Raw genomic sequence first — 16,514 nt, 5'->3', positions numbered from 1 at the left:
TTCCTTACACCTGTGGTTTTCAAACTAGGGGCACTGCTTGTTCACGGAAAGCCCCTGGCGGGCCGGGCCAGTTTGTTTACCTGCCATGTCCTCAAATTCAGCCCATTGCGGCTTCCACTGGCTGCAGTTCACTGCTTCACGCCATTGGGGGCTGCAGGAAGGGTGGCCAGCACATCCCTTGGCCCGCAGCGCTTTCCACAGCCCCCATTGGCCTGGATCGGCGAACCATGGCTAGTGGGAGTCGGCACCTATGCCCATGTCTCCTCCCGACAGTGTCCATGTGAAACATTGCAGCCCTGGCTGGTAACAAGGGGCGGAGGGGCGCTCCAGCCGCAGGTCGATACATTTGAATGAGCCAGGAAATCAGACACTTTTGTGTGAACTGAATAAATAATAGTAAATAATCATACAATTAGCTGGTCTTCTTCTCTTCATGAAACGCTGTTGCAAATCACCTGCAGCCTAGCACAGGGCATTGGATTCAATATGCCAGACCATTAGTGTTAGCTCTGGGTTAGGGCATTGGAATTCTGATGTCAGGCCATGTTGATTCTGAACTTTCACCAATTTTATTATTGATACCTTGAAAAGGAAACTTTCCTGAGGTGTCTCCTGCCCCGGGGACTCCGCAGAAGGAGCAGAAATGGCAGTCTTGAGAAGACGCTTTACCCCCTTTTGCTGAAGGTTCTACCCACACACACATACTCTACCCTGATCTACACTGCAGTGTTATGTCAATACAAGGCAACCTTTGTGCATGTGTCTACACTAAAATTTGGCTCCCTGTGATGGGGTGGGGGGACCCCATCCAGTGTGGGGTGAGTGCACCCCATCCTTCAAGCAGCCCTCTGACTCTAGGCAGTGAGAGCTAAGGGATAAAGTCAATAAGGTTGCCCTGATCCACAGAGCAGGCCCTGTAAGGCCTAGTGGCCAGAGTCTATATAATTGCCCTGATCTGCAGAGCAGTAGGGCCCCGTGGGCCAAGTCAGTGGGGTCACCCTTCTTTGTAGGGCAGGTGGCTCTCCAGCCTCCTTTTGAAAACCTCCAGTGATGGAGCTTCCACAAAATAGACAGTCTGTTCCATTGTCCTACTGTTCTTACACTTGCTTTCCTGACATTTAATCTAAATCTGCTATGCTATAGTTTGAACCCATTGCCTCTTGTGACAAGCGAGAACAACTTTTCTCCATCTTTTTTATGGCAGCCTTTCAAGTATTTAAAGACCGCTATCATATCCTCCCTGAATCTCCTCTTTTGCAAACTAAACATACCCAGTTCCTTCAGCCTTTGCTCAGAAAATTCAGCTCGGCATTGGCTGTGAATTAAGCCCAGGCCTGCTGGATGGGAGACAAGAATTTGCCCACTGAACCACAATTGTGCAAAATATAAAAAAGGGACCTGTTCATTATGGGCCCTCCTCGCTGCCAGTGTCTCAGTCTGCTGCAAGGCACAGGGGTGTGGCTGACACTCTCGGGAGCTCTGTGTTTCTAAATCAGAGTCTGGGAGCTCTGTGTTTCTGGTCAGAATGCCATTATTTGGGAGTTCCTTAATTAGTGCTATGGGGAGTAATGAGTTCTATTTACATGTGCCCTGTGCCTTTAAGGGTGTGGAGGAATGCTGGAGAGGTTAAATTGCACAGAGCTGGGGAGCAGGGTGTGGTCCCAGATAAGTAGTAGTTGTGGTCTGGTGAGACTGAGCAGGTGTGGGGATTGTGCAAGGTGTGGTGCTTTCCAGCACCTATAATGTTTAATAAAACCCCATTTTGAAAGCACCCATGGCTGGGAGTGTAACAAGAGCTCTTTGAACTAGGGTGTGTCCTTCATAATCCTCAAGAAACTAGCTCCAACAATCCTTGAGCAAGGAGTATAGCTCAGTGGTAGAGCATTTGACTGCAGATCAAGAGGTCCCTGGTTCAAATCCAGGTGCTCCCTTAGGAGTTGTTTTTGTATTTTTAATATATTTTCATATCCATCTCTAGTATGTTCAGCAGTTCCACTGAATGGTGCAGGGACGGGGGCTTGTATAATGTCTAAAAACCTAGCAAAGCTCTGCATCAGCTGAAATCAGATCCAATTCTGTAAGTGTGACACACTGTACCCCAAGTAACATCCTGAACCCCCATATTCACCACTGTTATATGGTTATGATATGTTTTGTACAAAGTATGCTTTGTGAGGTATCATTTGAGAATGCATCATCTACTGAAGATCATTTTCCTGTTAAAATGTGTGCACCAACATTGTATGTGAAGCTATGAGATTTTACAATATGTTTGTTACTGAAGTATGTTCTAATTCTGACTCCTCAGTGTCAGCAAAGGACTGACCACAGGGGTTGGAAAACTATTAGCTACCGAAGTGACCATTCATCATCAGGGGACTGTAAGCAATGGATTTGCATGTCAGCCCTGAAGACATCTCAAACTTCATGTGCCCAAAAAGTGTGAATGGGGCGGCAGGTTTGTAGAAATTTTGGTGGTGCCCAGAAACCATCCCCCCCAAACTCTTCCCCCCAACTGCCTAAGGCTCTGGGAGGGAGTTTGGGTGGGGGGGGAGGATGTCTGGGGTGCAGGCCCTGGGCTGGGGCAGGGGATTGGGGTGCAGGACGGGTGAGAGGTTGGGCTCTGGGAGGGAGTTTGTGTGGGGGAGGGGGCCTGGGGATGCAGGCTCTGGGACGGAGTTTGGGTGTAGGCTCTGGGCTGGGGCAAGGGGTGTGGGTGTAGGAGGGGGTGAGGGTGCAGGCTCTGAGAGGGAGTTTGGGGGCAGGAGGGGATGTGTGGGAAGGGGGTTGGGATGCAGGCTCTGGGACAGAATTTGGGTGCTGTGTGTAGGCTCCGGGCTGAGACGGGGCTGGGAGTGCAGGAGGGGCTGGGGGTGCAGGCTCTGGCAGGGAGCTTGGGGATGGGAGGGGGTGTGGAGGGAGGGGATGCAGGCTCTGGGAGGGTGTGGGGAGGTGTGGTGCTTACCTGGGGATCCTAGGCGGGGCAGGCCAGGGGGGCCTCCGTATGCTGCTACCCCCAGGCACTGCCCCCACAGCTTCCCATTGGCCACAGGGGCACTTGGGACAGGACACAGACCCACCCCACCCAGGGGCCACAGGGAGGGGCCAGGAGCTACATGGAGCAAGCAGGCAGGGAGCCGCTCAGCTCCACTGCACTGCTGGTGGTGGGTGGGGGCCCTGGGCTGTTTTAAATGGCCCAGGGGACGTGCAGGACAGGGGCGCCTAGGGCAGAAGGTGGGGCTGAGGGAGAGACCCAGCCTCAGACAGTGCTGGAGCCAGCTCCAGGGCAGGAATATTCCTGGTGCCCAGGTACCACGGGCCCATAGAACCACGGGTACCCCGGGCCCTCGCCACCCATGGGTGTGAATAAGACATTTACAATTCATCCAAAAGATACTTTGAATCTCCCCTACCCAGGGGACTGTTTTGAATCTCCTGTACCAGTGCGGGGGGGGGGGAGGATTCTCAAAAGGGGGGAAAAATAACAGTTACCTCTGCATTACCTGTCCTCCCCCATCTCGACTCATGGCAACAAGATCACTTGAAAGACAACAGGAGCATCATTGAACTGGTTGGGGGAGGGGGTGGTCCTAGCTGGAAGGCTTTTCAGTTAGCATGAATGGCTGAAAGTTTTTGCGTGCGAGAACATTTTTGCTTTCAAATCTTATTTATCTTGGTAAAGTTTAGGAATCAGATTGTGGTTTTATCTTTTTATTTCTTTTGTAACCAGCTCTGACTTTTAGGCCTTTATCACTAAGATTTGAAGTGATTATATCTTTTCCCAGTTAATAAACTTGTTTTTATTGTTCTAGCTAAACCAGTGTGCTTTGGTTGAAGTGTGTGGGGAATTGCAACTCAGATTAACAAAGGCTGGGGCACTATCATTTCCTTTGATGAAATGATGAACTATTAACGAGCTTGCTTTGGTCAGTAGTCTGCTGGCCAGAGCAAGATGGACATTTCTGGGGTGCAAGGCTGGGACTAAGAATTTTGGGGTGTCACCCTTTATATAAGTCATGAGTAGCTGGGAAAGCATTCATGTAACTCAGCTGGGAGTCACTTTGCATGCTTGTGGCTATGTGAGCAGAGCCTGGAGGGGTTTGTTGTTCACCAGCAAAGCAGTGGGTTGGAGAGTTAGGGGAACACAGCAGTTCATTGGTCCTGGTTGTACCCTGGGGAATGTCTCATTAAGTCTCTAGCTTATGTTTTCATCGATTAAACAAAGGTATAATATGAATGCACATTTGGCAAGTCCTTGGTCACCATGGGCTGTGATGTACAGAAGAACAAGAACCACACACAATTGGGGCTCAGAAGTCTGATGAGCAAAGGCACCTTCATATTCATGCTGGCTCCTTAATATTCATCGAGCAGCATCTGTGACCCCAGGACAAGGCATGAGAAAAAGCCAATGGCTCTGAGCAGGAAAATAGCCACCAAGAAGCTGGTCAGAGCTGCCAGGATCCCCAGAAAGGCCACCATGCCCAGAAGTAGCCCTAAGAAAGTGGTGGCTGCAGCAGGGACCAGAATGGCAGAGAAAAGGTCTAAGCTGCCAAACCCAGAAGGTGGTCAACATCCCACCTAAAACCAAGCCAGGAGAGAGCCAGGCTTAAGCCAACCCCAAAGCCAGAGCTAAGAAGGTAGACCTGAGAAAGAAGGGAAGAGATTTCCATGGGGATAACTTCTGCCCCCCAACGGTTCTTTTAAGAATCACCATGGGCCTCCCGGAGAGAGCCAGGTCCCTCAGGCAAACAGCCCCACGGAGAGTGAAGGGAGGTGATGACAGTCGGGAGTGTTTCTCTTCCAGAGGGCAAGGGCTGTGTTTTGTGAAACACCTGTCAGGTGATGCACTGACAGGGCAGCTGCCCATAGCTCCTGCATGAACTCGTTCTCTTTGATCGGAAAGTCAAAGTCAGAACCAGCCCTAGCGGGAGTGTGTCCCTATCACTTCACCAGTTGTACAATAGACTGTGTCTGCATCTCATCTTTGATTAATCCCAGTTTTTAATTCCTTCCTATTCTGATAATTTCCCAGGACTCTGCCTCATTCCAACATCAGGTCACAGATAGAATACGGGGAGGAATGGGCTAGCTTGTGTTACGCTTGGAAAGAAAGGTGCCATAGAGTGTGACTGAAAACTCTGCTGGAGGTGGGCAGGAGCCTGTTAGAAAAATCAAATAGCCAAGCTTTACCAAACTGTTACACATTCAAACCTTTCTTTGTGCACACACTATAAATTGGGGCTCTAATAAATGGCCACCTTCCTTGAACACAGATTACTGTTTTTTTGTAACTTTCAGAGGTATTAAAAGAGAATCTTTTAAAATCTTTTAAAGATGTGCTTCTATTTCATGATCAGCAGCAGAATCTCTGTAACTTTACCAACCACAGAGCTGGGCATGTCCACATCTAACTAATTGCAGGGTTAGTGTAGTACCGGATAGTTAATTGCACAGTCTTATTTCTCTAGTCTCGCTTTCTGGTCTCATTGAACACTTGTGTAGAATCAGGTAGGTTCCCCTGCCCCTTGATTTTCTCCTAAGGACTGTGTGATTTTGGGCATTTTATTTAAGTTCCCCCTGGGTCAGGAAAATACTATCCCCTTGAAGTAGGTGGGGGAGTGGCCTATTTATAGACCCTAGAATAAAGAAGCTTTTATGCAGTAGTTTAGCCTTTAAATATGCTGAGATAAAAACAATAAATTGAAATGCCAGACCCCAGCATAATGGAAATGTTAAGTTACTGTGCATAAAACCAGCTATTCTTAATGGGGGCAGGATCAATCAATTACTAAAGAAACAACTACTTGGGAAGTAGCTGTAATTTGTCCACAAACCTTTCTTTGTTCTCACGTGTTATAAGGGAATCACTCCAAAAGGGCAGAGTTAAGGTTATGTGGGCATGTACCTTCACTTTGTATTCTGTGCTTTTCCACCATTTGAGTTTTGCTGAACTCCACATTCTGGAAGGGTTCGAGATGCTCACGGGCAACCTTAATTCTGTGTTAACAAAGCCTTTTGTTAGTGACAAATGATGAGACTAATCCCCCGCTGTTGTAATTTCGCTGACTCCAGTGTACTCTTATCCCCATTATGAGTTCCAAGAAAAGAAGCAAATTAAAACAATTCAGAACTAAAATACTGTGCAAATGAGGAAACATTGGGTAGCTCAAACAATTCAGTTTATTCTTTGTGTGTGTGTAAAAGGCACAGCACATTAATTTATAACCACACTTTTCTTAACTTCTTTAAATATTATGTATTACATGAACTATATCAAATGGATTGTTCATTGCAATGACTTTCATGCATTGCCCAGAACATATTTCTAGAATTATTTAAATGCACCCTTCTCGTTGCACAAAAAGGTATTAATTTCATTCTGTGAAGTGTGTTGGTAGCTCAAATAAGTTGTTTTAATTTTTCTCTGTGTATATGAGGCACAACACATTATTTTAGTAATGCTAAAAATGTTCCCTTCTCCCTCCAGCACTGCCTCAGGATCACCTGCCCTTTGTAAATTAATCTGCTTCTGTGTCTCTATGAGGAAAGGTTTCAGAATAGCAGCCGTGTTAGTCTGTATTCGCAAAAAGAAAAGGAGTACTTGTGGCACCTTAGAGACTAACAAATTTATTAGAGCATAAGCTTTCGTGAGCTATAGCTCACTTCATCGGATGCATTTCATGCATTTCATGCATCCGATGAAGTGAGCTGTAGCTCACGAAAGCTTATGCTCTAATAAATTTGTTAGTCTCTAAGGTGCCACAAGTACTCCTTTTCTTTCTATGAGAAAAATAATGTTTATATGAAAAAAAACCAACCACATTTTTTAGTAAAAGGACTGACACCAAATGGCCACACGAGGGAGCCACAACATTAGAAATGCAAAGCAACAAGCTCCTGGTTTGCAGCATAATTATAACAAGGGATTGACCTCAGCTCCCCTCTGTTCCCAGACACCTTTGTTTATTTCTCTGGGAGCCAAACATAAGTTTAAATGAATTTCTCGGGCTGATGAAAGGGGCCTGAGTGATTGATTTCACTTGTAACAAACAGTATTTGTTGGTATAAAGAGCCCCATGGACTGGACAGAGAATGGAGACCAACCCTGAACTGGCTGGTACAAAAGGCTGGTTTCCCAGCTTCACATTTCAAGTGATGGTGCAAATAGCCCAGCTCCTTTCAGGGTTTTGTGCTTGGCCCAGCGCTGCTCGTAAAATGCGGATGCCATGAATGGGTGTATGATGCTACGGCACAATGCCCACATCTCCTATAGCAATGGAAGAGTGATTCCACCCCCAGCTCTGATGCAGGAGTTAGTTTCAAACACCAGTTTGTGAGGCTGCAATCTGGGGCACCCTGCTCTGTGCTGGTAGCTCAGACTCAGAGCTGGAGCAGGCCCTGGTTTTAGGGGGTGGCCACATAGTTTACAACATTCTGATGTCTGAGACAATCTCTCTCCCCTAAAACATCAGGTCTGCAGCCCCAGGGAAGCTTCCTCCATTGCCTCAGCTCCTTTCACTCTCTCTGTAGAGGAGCAGCAGCCAGGGCTGGGGCTGAGCTATGGGGCACGGGGTGCTAGGAAGGTGGCAGCGGTTTTGTTCTGAGAGAACTGGATTTGACATAACTCACACCCATCTTGTACACTTAGCGCCCCCCCCCCCACACACCCACACACAACCTGGAAAAGAGGACACCGCTCACCACCTCCCTGGACAATCAATTACAGACCTAAAAGTGGCAATTCTTCAACAACAACAAAAAAAACTTCAAAAACAGACTCCAACGAGCAACTGCAGAACTGGAATTAATGTGCAAACTGGACACCATTAAATTAGGCTTGAATAAAGACTGGGAGTGGATGAGTCATTACACAAACTAAAAACTATTTCCCCCATGCTAATATTTCCCCTACTGTTATTCACACCTTCTTGTCAACTGTTTGAAATGGGCCATCCTGATTATCACTACAAAAGTTTTTTTTCCTCCTGCTGATAATAGCCAATCTTAATTGATTAAAGAACAGGAGTACTTGTGGCACCTTAGAGACTAACAAATTTATTTGAGCATAAGCTTTCGTGAGCTACAGCTCACTTCATCGGATGCATTTGCCACAAGTACTCCTTTTCTTTTTGCGAATACAGACTAACACGGCTGCTACTCTGAAACCTTAATTGATTAGTCTCATTAGAGTCGGTATGGCAACACCCATTTTTCATGTTCTCTGTGTATATATCTTCCTACTATATTTTCCACTGCATGCATCCGATGAAGTGGGGTTTAGCCTATGAAAGCTTATGCCCAAATAAATTTGTTAGTCTCCAAGGTGCCACAAGTACTTCTCGTTCTTTTTACTGATATAGACTAACATGGCTACCACTCTGAAACCACTTACAAATAATTTGGCCTTGCTTAAAGTTAGGCAGATAGAACAAAAACAGCTGCAAGCTGCCGTTTTACTGACGGGGATAGATACAGTGAAAGGACAGATGCATGAGAATGGAGGGCAGGGGGGGGAAATGTGGACAACTGACTATTTTGGTGGTCTGTGTAAGTTTTTTTTTGCTGAAGCTGCTTTGCTGATAAAGAGAATAATGAATTGTTATTGGCTGTTACTAGGGAAATGGTTAGACTTTGAGGGGTTGTCACAGGTGCTGACTTTCCATTGTGCCAGGGGATGCTCAACCCCCAGCTCTGCCCCAGGCCCCACCCCCAATCCACTCCTTCCCTCAAGGCCACACTCCCAACCTGCCCCTGCCACACCTCTTCCCACCCCCGCCCCGAGCGCACTGCATCTTCGCTCCTCCCACTTTTGGCTCCTACCGCCTTTTGGTGAGGAGGATTTCCTGTGCCAACAGAAACCTCTCCCATCAGCATAGGTAGTATCTATATTGAAGTTGCAGCACTGCCACTGTAGCACATCATGTGTAGACAAGCTCAGTCCCATCCGCACAGAAAAAAGGGCAAGAAAATGGAGGGAAAGTCAGTGCTTAGAGAGAAGAGGCACAGGAGCTGTAGAGAGAGACAAAAAAAAAAAAAAAAAAGGGGTGCAGCCAGGCATACAACAGAGAGATGTAGGCTATAGAGGTGAAATATGAGTATTAATTAATGTTGTAACACAGGGGCCTCTGGCTTGTTGAAATAGGAAACAAGCCTGAGACATAAGGCCTTGTGTGGGGACTGAGGCTTGAACCAAAGTAGTGGTCAAGCTTTGCTGATATAAAGCAAAGGTCCGGCTGTGAGCAAAAAAGTAAGGCTCTGCCTGCGTGCAAGCTCACAGAACCAGGCAAGAACAGGGCCGATATTGCAAAAACACATACATTCCTGAGAGGTGCTAGGCACAGGACATTCATGCAAACACTTTCCAGAAGGATGGTGCCAGAACACACTGATATCAAGAATGGTATAAACATATTCCCCAAAGATAACAGGAACACGCTGACCTCTCTTAAGGATAAGGTCAGGATGACAACATGATGGATAGAGATGTTGCAGACAAGAGAAACTCACAGACCCTGACAGTCTAACTGGGTAAATGGGTATACAACTTGTCTCCTTAAATAGCTTTTCAGAAATCTACTTTAAAGCTTATTAAAAGAAATTCCATTTGAAATAGAAATAATTAAATCTATACTGGGTCAGCAGTCTCACATATTCTATTTCACTCACATATTCCACACCCAAATCTTTGGAGTGAAGTATTATTTCAAAACTCCTCGGTCTGAAAAGGAGGAATCACATCAAATAAGCTTTTCAGGATTAGCCACCTTGGCCTGTATTTCTAAAAAACATATATAACTTTCATTTTTCCCACTCTAATTCGGGATTTCACAGTCTCTTGCTCTTTAATCAATAATTAACTTCATGTTTATTTTCATGGGTAACAATACCATATTGAGATTACAACATCTTATCATATATGTAATATTTCTTTTAATCCCCATTTCCAGCAAGTGAACCCATGTGTAAAGTTACCCCAACATGTGTCCCACTTCTGTGAGTTCATCTATCTTTGGGTCGTCTGGATAGGTGTTAGCGGAAGGGGTTTGTAGCAAAGCAATGGCTCACTGATGCAGCACCTCCTGCTGGTCATCTTGGGAATTAGCTCAGCTCCAGCTTTGGAGCCCCTCCTTCTGGCCCGTATCTTGCCTGCCTTAGGCCCCGTGTCCCTCCTGGACTCCGGTGCCCCTTTCTTCAGGGTTCTGACCCCAGCAGTACCCCCTTGCTTTGGGTCTGCCCTCCTAGGGGAACCCCCAACCCTCTATCCCCACTTCACCTCAGTGGTTACTGTCAGTCATCATCTAGCCCCCACTCACTGGGGCAGACTGCAGTCTATAATGGCCACTCATCACTAGCAAGGGGGTAGGACCAGTTGCCTCTGCCTAACCCTGGGCTGCACCTCTGCAGCCCCCATACCCCTTTAGGCCTTACCAAGGCCTCAGCCTGGGGAGTTGCCAGGCTGGAAATCCCCAGCTCCTCTTACCCTTCCCCAGCACTGCTCTGCTTCAGGAATCCTGTACTCCCAGGCAGCTAGGCCCTTCCCACTCCAGGTCTAGAGTGAGACTTCTCTGTCTCCTGGCTCCACAGCTCTTTGGTCCAGGCCAGCTGTGGTCTGATTAAGCCAGCCACACCTGGAGCCAACTACCTCGCCAGCCTCCCTCAGCTGCTCTTAAGCCCTTTTACCTTGGAGTGGGGCAGCTGCCCCACTACAGGGTCTCACACTATATGGAAAAGTTTGCATCATGAGAAAAAGCGCCTTTATTCTAATTTCACTTTTTAATCTTTCAAAGTAGCTGGAAGTAGAGAAATGTGTAAGACAAGAGCAAAATGAAGAGACAAAAGCGTAGAATCAGGACTCAAACGTCATATATCCTGCAGTCTGAACCTGCAGCCTGACATACCCTTTCCCTCATTGGTTACCTCCACTTGCATAGCATGGAAATCCTTCCTGTCCAACAAGGCAGCCAGACTGTGATCCATGGAGAAGGAATGTCCTCTAAAGGCATGAACTGTTTTTCTCTTTGCCTCATGAAACCTTGGATCCAAATGGCAAAGGGTAAATTGTTCCCAACCTCAACGTGGCATTCCTTGGGAGTGTAATTAGTGCTACTGAACTAGGGGAGTGGTATTCTAAAGACAGCTTTACCTGTCCATAGTTCATTATAAACCAACAAATTAGTGCCTATTTCTACTGAATTCTTGACAAATCCTTGGCATTGGTCAGGGTAACTTTACCTTTCTCTGGAGTAGAATCCTTTACCAAACCACCCAAAATGTCAGCAGTACTACTGGAGGATGGCTTCCCCAAACTTGCCCACTCTATTTCTGTAGTCTACACTACCGCAGTAAGTTAACCTAAGTTACACTACTCCAGCTACATGAATAACTGGAGCTGGAGTCAACGTAGCTTAGGTCGACTTACTGCAGTGTCTACACTGTGTTGCACTGATGGGAGATGCTCTCCCGTCGACTTACCTTAATCCTCTCGTTCCAGTGGAGTACTGGAATCGATCGGAGAGCACTCTGTGATCAATTTAGCAGGTCTTCACTAAACCAGTTAAATCGACCCCCCTCTGCATCGATCACAGCAGCATCAATCCTCAGTAAGTGTTGACATGGCCTAAGTTAAGAATGAGACACAGACCTGAATCAGAATCTCTGATTTTATTTCTGTTCAAAAATAGTTATTTTTCTACAGCTATCTTACATTCAACGCTGATTTCATTTTATACTCATTTGCAGCACCTACAAAGGATTAGTTCAACAAAACCACCACTTCTGTTTTCTCCACGTCTGCATAGTTACACAACATTTCACAAATCAAAATATTAGCTAGGAGATATATTCAGAAGTGATCTCCTGTAGGGCCTGGGTCATAACTTCATAAGCATTTTGCAAAGTTCCAAGTCACACACTGTGGAACTTTCTTCCTGGATCATCTAAGACAATATGGACCTAAAGAATTGAACAAAACTATGATCAGTAAGTTGCACAATCTGGGGTGGGCAGTCGTTCACCATTTCATAGTGGGGATTTAAAAACACCTCTGTTCCCTTGGTAGCATGTCCAAAGGCTTAGAGTATTCTCCCCTGTTGACTGAAGTGCATTACACATTTCTCCATGTCATCATGAAAGGTTTGGGGGGAAAGCAAAAATAAAATAAGAAGTGACTATTTTTATCAGATAGTTATTTGTCTCAAAGTCTCCAATAAATCTGAGCATTCTGTCAAACAAAACTAATATCCAGTTACATAACCAAACAGCCTTCAGGAAAGAGGAAGACCTGAATCACCGAGTCTATAAGATACTTTCAGTTTCATATAAAGTAAAATTCCAGAGCAGATTACATCTTATGACTCAGAATCAGGACAACAGATTCACATCCTGTTCTCTGATGTCGTAATTGGAAAAAAACAGCCAATCTTCCCATTTCAGCAGGAGAAAGCCCAGAAGTTGCTTTGCCAACAGGCGGAAACTGGGATTTAAACTCAGAATGATCACACTGTGTTTGGGATCCATTCAAATTCCCATTGTGGTCTATGACGTTATCTCAATGAGCCCCAATGAGTCTGATTTAGAATCAAAGAAATCAGAGTGATCTCAGGCAAACAGAGCTGAGAACACTGCATCATGTGCCACTTTGGGAGAGGGAGGGTGTGATCCTGGCAGGCCAGTGGCCAGCTCTTGTCCAGGTGCAGGCATTAGCTAAGAATTCACAACTGCATAGCTGGAGACCAGACCAGTTCACTTGTGTTAGTTTTGCTCAAACCACGTATTGGTTTTATAAGAATTTGTTTAGTGTTCAGACTCTTTGAAATGCTTGTATATTGCTGCATGTGTTAATCTCACTTATAATGTCTGTATTCCATGTTGTGGGGTAGTATTTGAATGTTTGCTCCGTAGTTGTTAAAGTTTTGGCTCTTAAAATGCAAACTGCCCCAGTCAGGAGAGAAACATTATCAAGTGTGAAATATTGGTTTTCCACAGGATGTTTTATCTCCTGCCCAATCAAAGAATCATAGAACCACAGGGTTAGAAGGGACCACAAGGATCATCTAGTCTGACCTCCTGCCAAAATGTAGGATTTATTGTATCTAAACCACCCAAGACAAATGGCTATCCAGCCTCCTTTTGAAAACCTCCAGTGAAGGAGCTTCCACGACCTCCCTAGGTAGTCCATTCCATTGTCCTACTGTTCTTACAGTTAGGAAGTTTTTCCTGAGATTTAATCTAAATCTCTCCATTGCCTGTTGTCCTGCCCTCTGTAACAAGAGAGAACTTTTCTCCATCTTTGTTATAGCAGCCTTTCAAGTGGGACGTGACCACTATCACGTCCCCCTTTAATGTCATCTTTTCCAAACTAAACATACCGAGTTCCTTCAGCCTTTGCTCACATGGCTGCATTCCATCCCTTTGATCATCTTTGTCACTCGCCTCTGGATCCTTTCCAGTTTCTCTACCTCTTTTCTATACAGTGGTGACCAAAATTGGACACATTACTCCAGCTGAGGTCTAACCAGCGCTAGGTAGAGTAGTACTATCACCTCCTGTGACTTGCGTGCTGTGCTATGTTAATGTAACCTAAAATTGCACTTTTTTTTTGCAACAGCATCGCATTACTCATTCATGTTGAAGTTGTGACCAACCACAACTCCCAGATCTTTCTCAGCAGTGCTACTGCCAAGCCAGTTATCCCCCAATCTGTATTTGTGCATTTGGTTTTTTCCCCCTAAGTATAGCACCTTACATTTGTCTTTGTTGAATTTCATTTTGTTGGCCTTAGCCCAGTTCTCCAATTTATCAAGATCCCTTTGAATTTTAGCTCCATCCTTCAAAGTATTGGGAACCCGCCCCCAGCTTTGTGTCATCTACAAATTTGATCAATATGCTGTGTATTCCGACATCCAGGTCATTGATAAAGATGTTAACACCAGACCCAGAACAGATCCCTGTGGAACCCCACTTGAGACCTCCCTCCAGTCTGACATAATTCCATTAATAGCTACTCTTTGTATGCAGTTATTTAACCAATTTCTGTATCCACTTAATGGTAGTTCCACCGAACCCACATATCTCCAGCTTACTTATCAGAATGTCATGTGCGACTGTGACAAATGTCTTGCTGAAGTCCAGGTATATTATATCCACCACATTCCCCTGTGCACCAAACCATTCATCCTGTCAAAGAAGGAAATCAAGCTGGTTTGGCATGATTTTTTCTTAGTAAAGCCGTTATGGCTGCTAGTGATCACCCCTTCGTCCTCCAGGTATTTGCAAATTGAATGTTTTGTACATTGCTCTAGTAGCTTCCATGGTATCAAAGTCAGGCTGACCGGTCTGTAGTTCCCTGGTGCCTCCTTTTCCCCCTTTTAAAAGATGGGCACCATGTTAGCCCTTCTCCAATCTTCTGGGACCGCTTCTGTCATCCATGAGTTTGCAAATATTATTGCCAGTGTCTCCAAGATTTCTTCAGCTGATTTCTTCAGTACCCTGGGGTGAATAGCATCAGGCCCCTGCTGAGCTGAATACATCAAATTTGATTTGATGGCCCATAGGCTGTTTGAACTGTGAAGGGCCAGAGACTCTAAACTGAAGGCAGAGATTCCCCAGGGGCTGAGTCCTAGGTCTGCCCTGAAAGACACTTTGAACAGACAGAGCACTACAACTCTGTGACTCTGAGGATTTAGATGGTAACTCATTTGTGTGTCTATGTTTGCTTGCTTTAACCAGTAAGTAACTCTTTTGTTCTTTTTTCCTAGTTAATAAATCTGTAGATAGTTTATTAGAGGACTGGTTACAGGTTTGTCTTTGGTGTAAGATTTAGAATACCAATTGATCCGGGTAAATGATTGGTCTCTTCATACTGGAAGGAACCTGAGGGCATAGGTGCCAACTCCATGGGTGCTCCAGGGCTGGAACACCCAAGGAAAAAAATTAGTTGATGTTCAGCACCCACCAGCAGCCAGCTCCCAATCTCCCCCCAGCGCTTCCTGTCCACCGGTGGCTCTGCCAATCAACTCCTCCACCTCTCTCTAGGCACCTCCTGCCCACCACCACCAGCTGTTCCGAGGTGTGCAGGAGGCACTGGAGAGAGAGGGGGAGCAGGGACGAGGTGCGCTCAGGGGAAGGGTGGAACTAGGCGGGAAGAGGCAGGGTAGGGGTAGAGGGGGTGGGAAAAGGCAGGTTGGGGCAGGGCCTGGGGCGGAGCAGGGGTGGGAACGGGGTAGAGGCTTGGGGGAAAGGGTCAGGTGGAGGCGGGGCCGAGGCAAATCTGGTGTTGAGCACCCCCGGGGCCCAGAGGAAGCCAGTGCCTGTGCCTGAGGGTGGTGTGATTTTTGGTGTAAGTGACCATTTATCATTAAGTCGAGTTTGTCTGGATGGCAAGAGAGACCAGAGAGTTGAAGGGGCCTGTCTGTGACTCTGTGGTAAGACTGTCACAGTGAGCCAGGAGTTCATAACTGTTATTGGTTTGGTGAAATCTAATTGTCGAGCACACACCAGTTTAGGGTTTCTGGCCTGTTTTTGATAGTCTGCCCTGAGGTAAGCACTCCCATTGGTGAGCCACTCTAGACAGCATGACAGAAGGGTTGAATGGGGAAGAAGATAAAAGGTCTCAGTTTAGAGTCTCTGGCCCTTCACAGTTCAAACAGCCTATGGGCCATCAAATCAAATTTGATGTATTCAGCTCAGCCGGGGCCTGATGCTATTCACCCCAAGGTACTGAAGAAATCAGCTGAAGAAATCTTGGAGACACTGGCAATAATATTTGCAAACTCATGGATGACAGAAGCGGTCCCAGAAGATTGGAGAAGGGCTAACATGGTGCCCATCTTTTAAAAGGGGGAAAAGGAGGCACCAGGGAACCACAGACCAGTCAGCCTGACTTTGATACCATGGAAGCTACTAGAGCAATGTACAAAACATTCAATTTGCAGTTTGCAGGTCTCAGGCAGAGAGTAACAGTAATGGGATGATGGGGAAATAGGGAATCTCTCTGACTCATCCTATCTCCTTCAGTCATCACAGAAGCTGAACAAATACTTTTCCCCCTACCCCTGCTCCATGTGATAATTAATTCTATTTTAAATGAGAAGAAGGGTACCAAAAATAATTGCTGTTCATCCCAGCTCTGAGCAACAGGAACACTTGGAAATATGACAGTTGGGTCTCAGTGGCTCTAACAATTGCTTTGTAGTGATGCTCCAGGCTTGTTTAGATCAGGAAAAGTGTGAGAGGTGAGGTCAAGTCATGAAGAAACATGTTCGATAATCCCAGCCTCTTGTACACGGACTATGTCTTCACTGCAAGAACAGTTCAGTTTTTACATCAGGACAGCTAACTCCAGATGGCTAACTCCATGAAAATCGTAGTGGAGATGAGACCCTAGTATATTTTCCCTTAATGTAATTAGCTGAGATTCCCCACCTGTGTCTGAAGGACATTCCTGGCAGGAGGGATGCACACTCCCATTATTCATAGGAAAATGGAGTACATAGAAAAGACCACAGGATTCT

At 46.0% G+C, this 16,514-nt stretch overlaps 1 non-coding gene and 1 pseudogene across 1 annotated transcript; one reads left to right on the top strand and one right to left on the bottom strand.

Annotated features, from left to right (window-relative positions):
• The window catches only part of LOC119849368, a 57,328-nt pseudogene that overhangs the window by 24,659 nt on the left and 16,155 nt on the right, over positions 1–16,514 (bottom strand).
• TRNAC-GCA lies at positions 1,860–1,931 on the top strand. Its single transcript has one exon. It is a non-coding gene; the product is annotated as a tRNA-Cys (tRNA).

The sequence above is a fragment of the Dermochelys coriacea genome, chromosome 28 (assembly GCF_009764565.3).
Source record: "Dermochelys coriacea isolate rDerCor1 chromosome 28, rDerCor1.pri.v4, whole genome shotgun sequence".
NCBI classification, from domain to species: Eukaryota; Metazoa; Chordata; order Testudines; family Dermochelyidae; genus Dermochelys; species Dermochelys coriacea.
The sequence above is the reverse complement of the archived record's forward strand: the minus strand, read 5'-3'. Positions and strand labels throughout refer to the sequence as shown.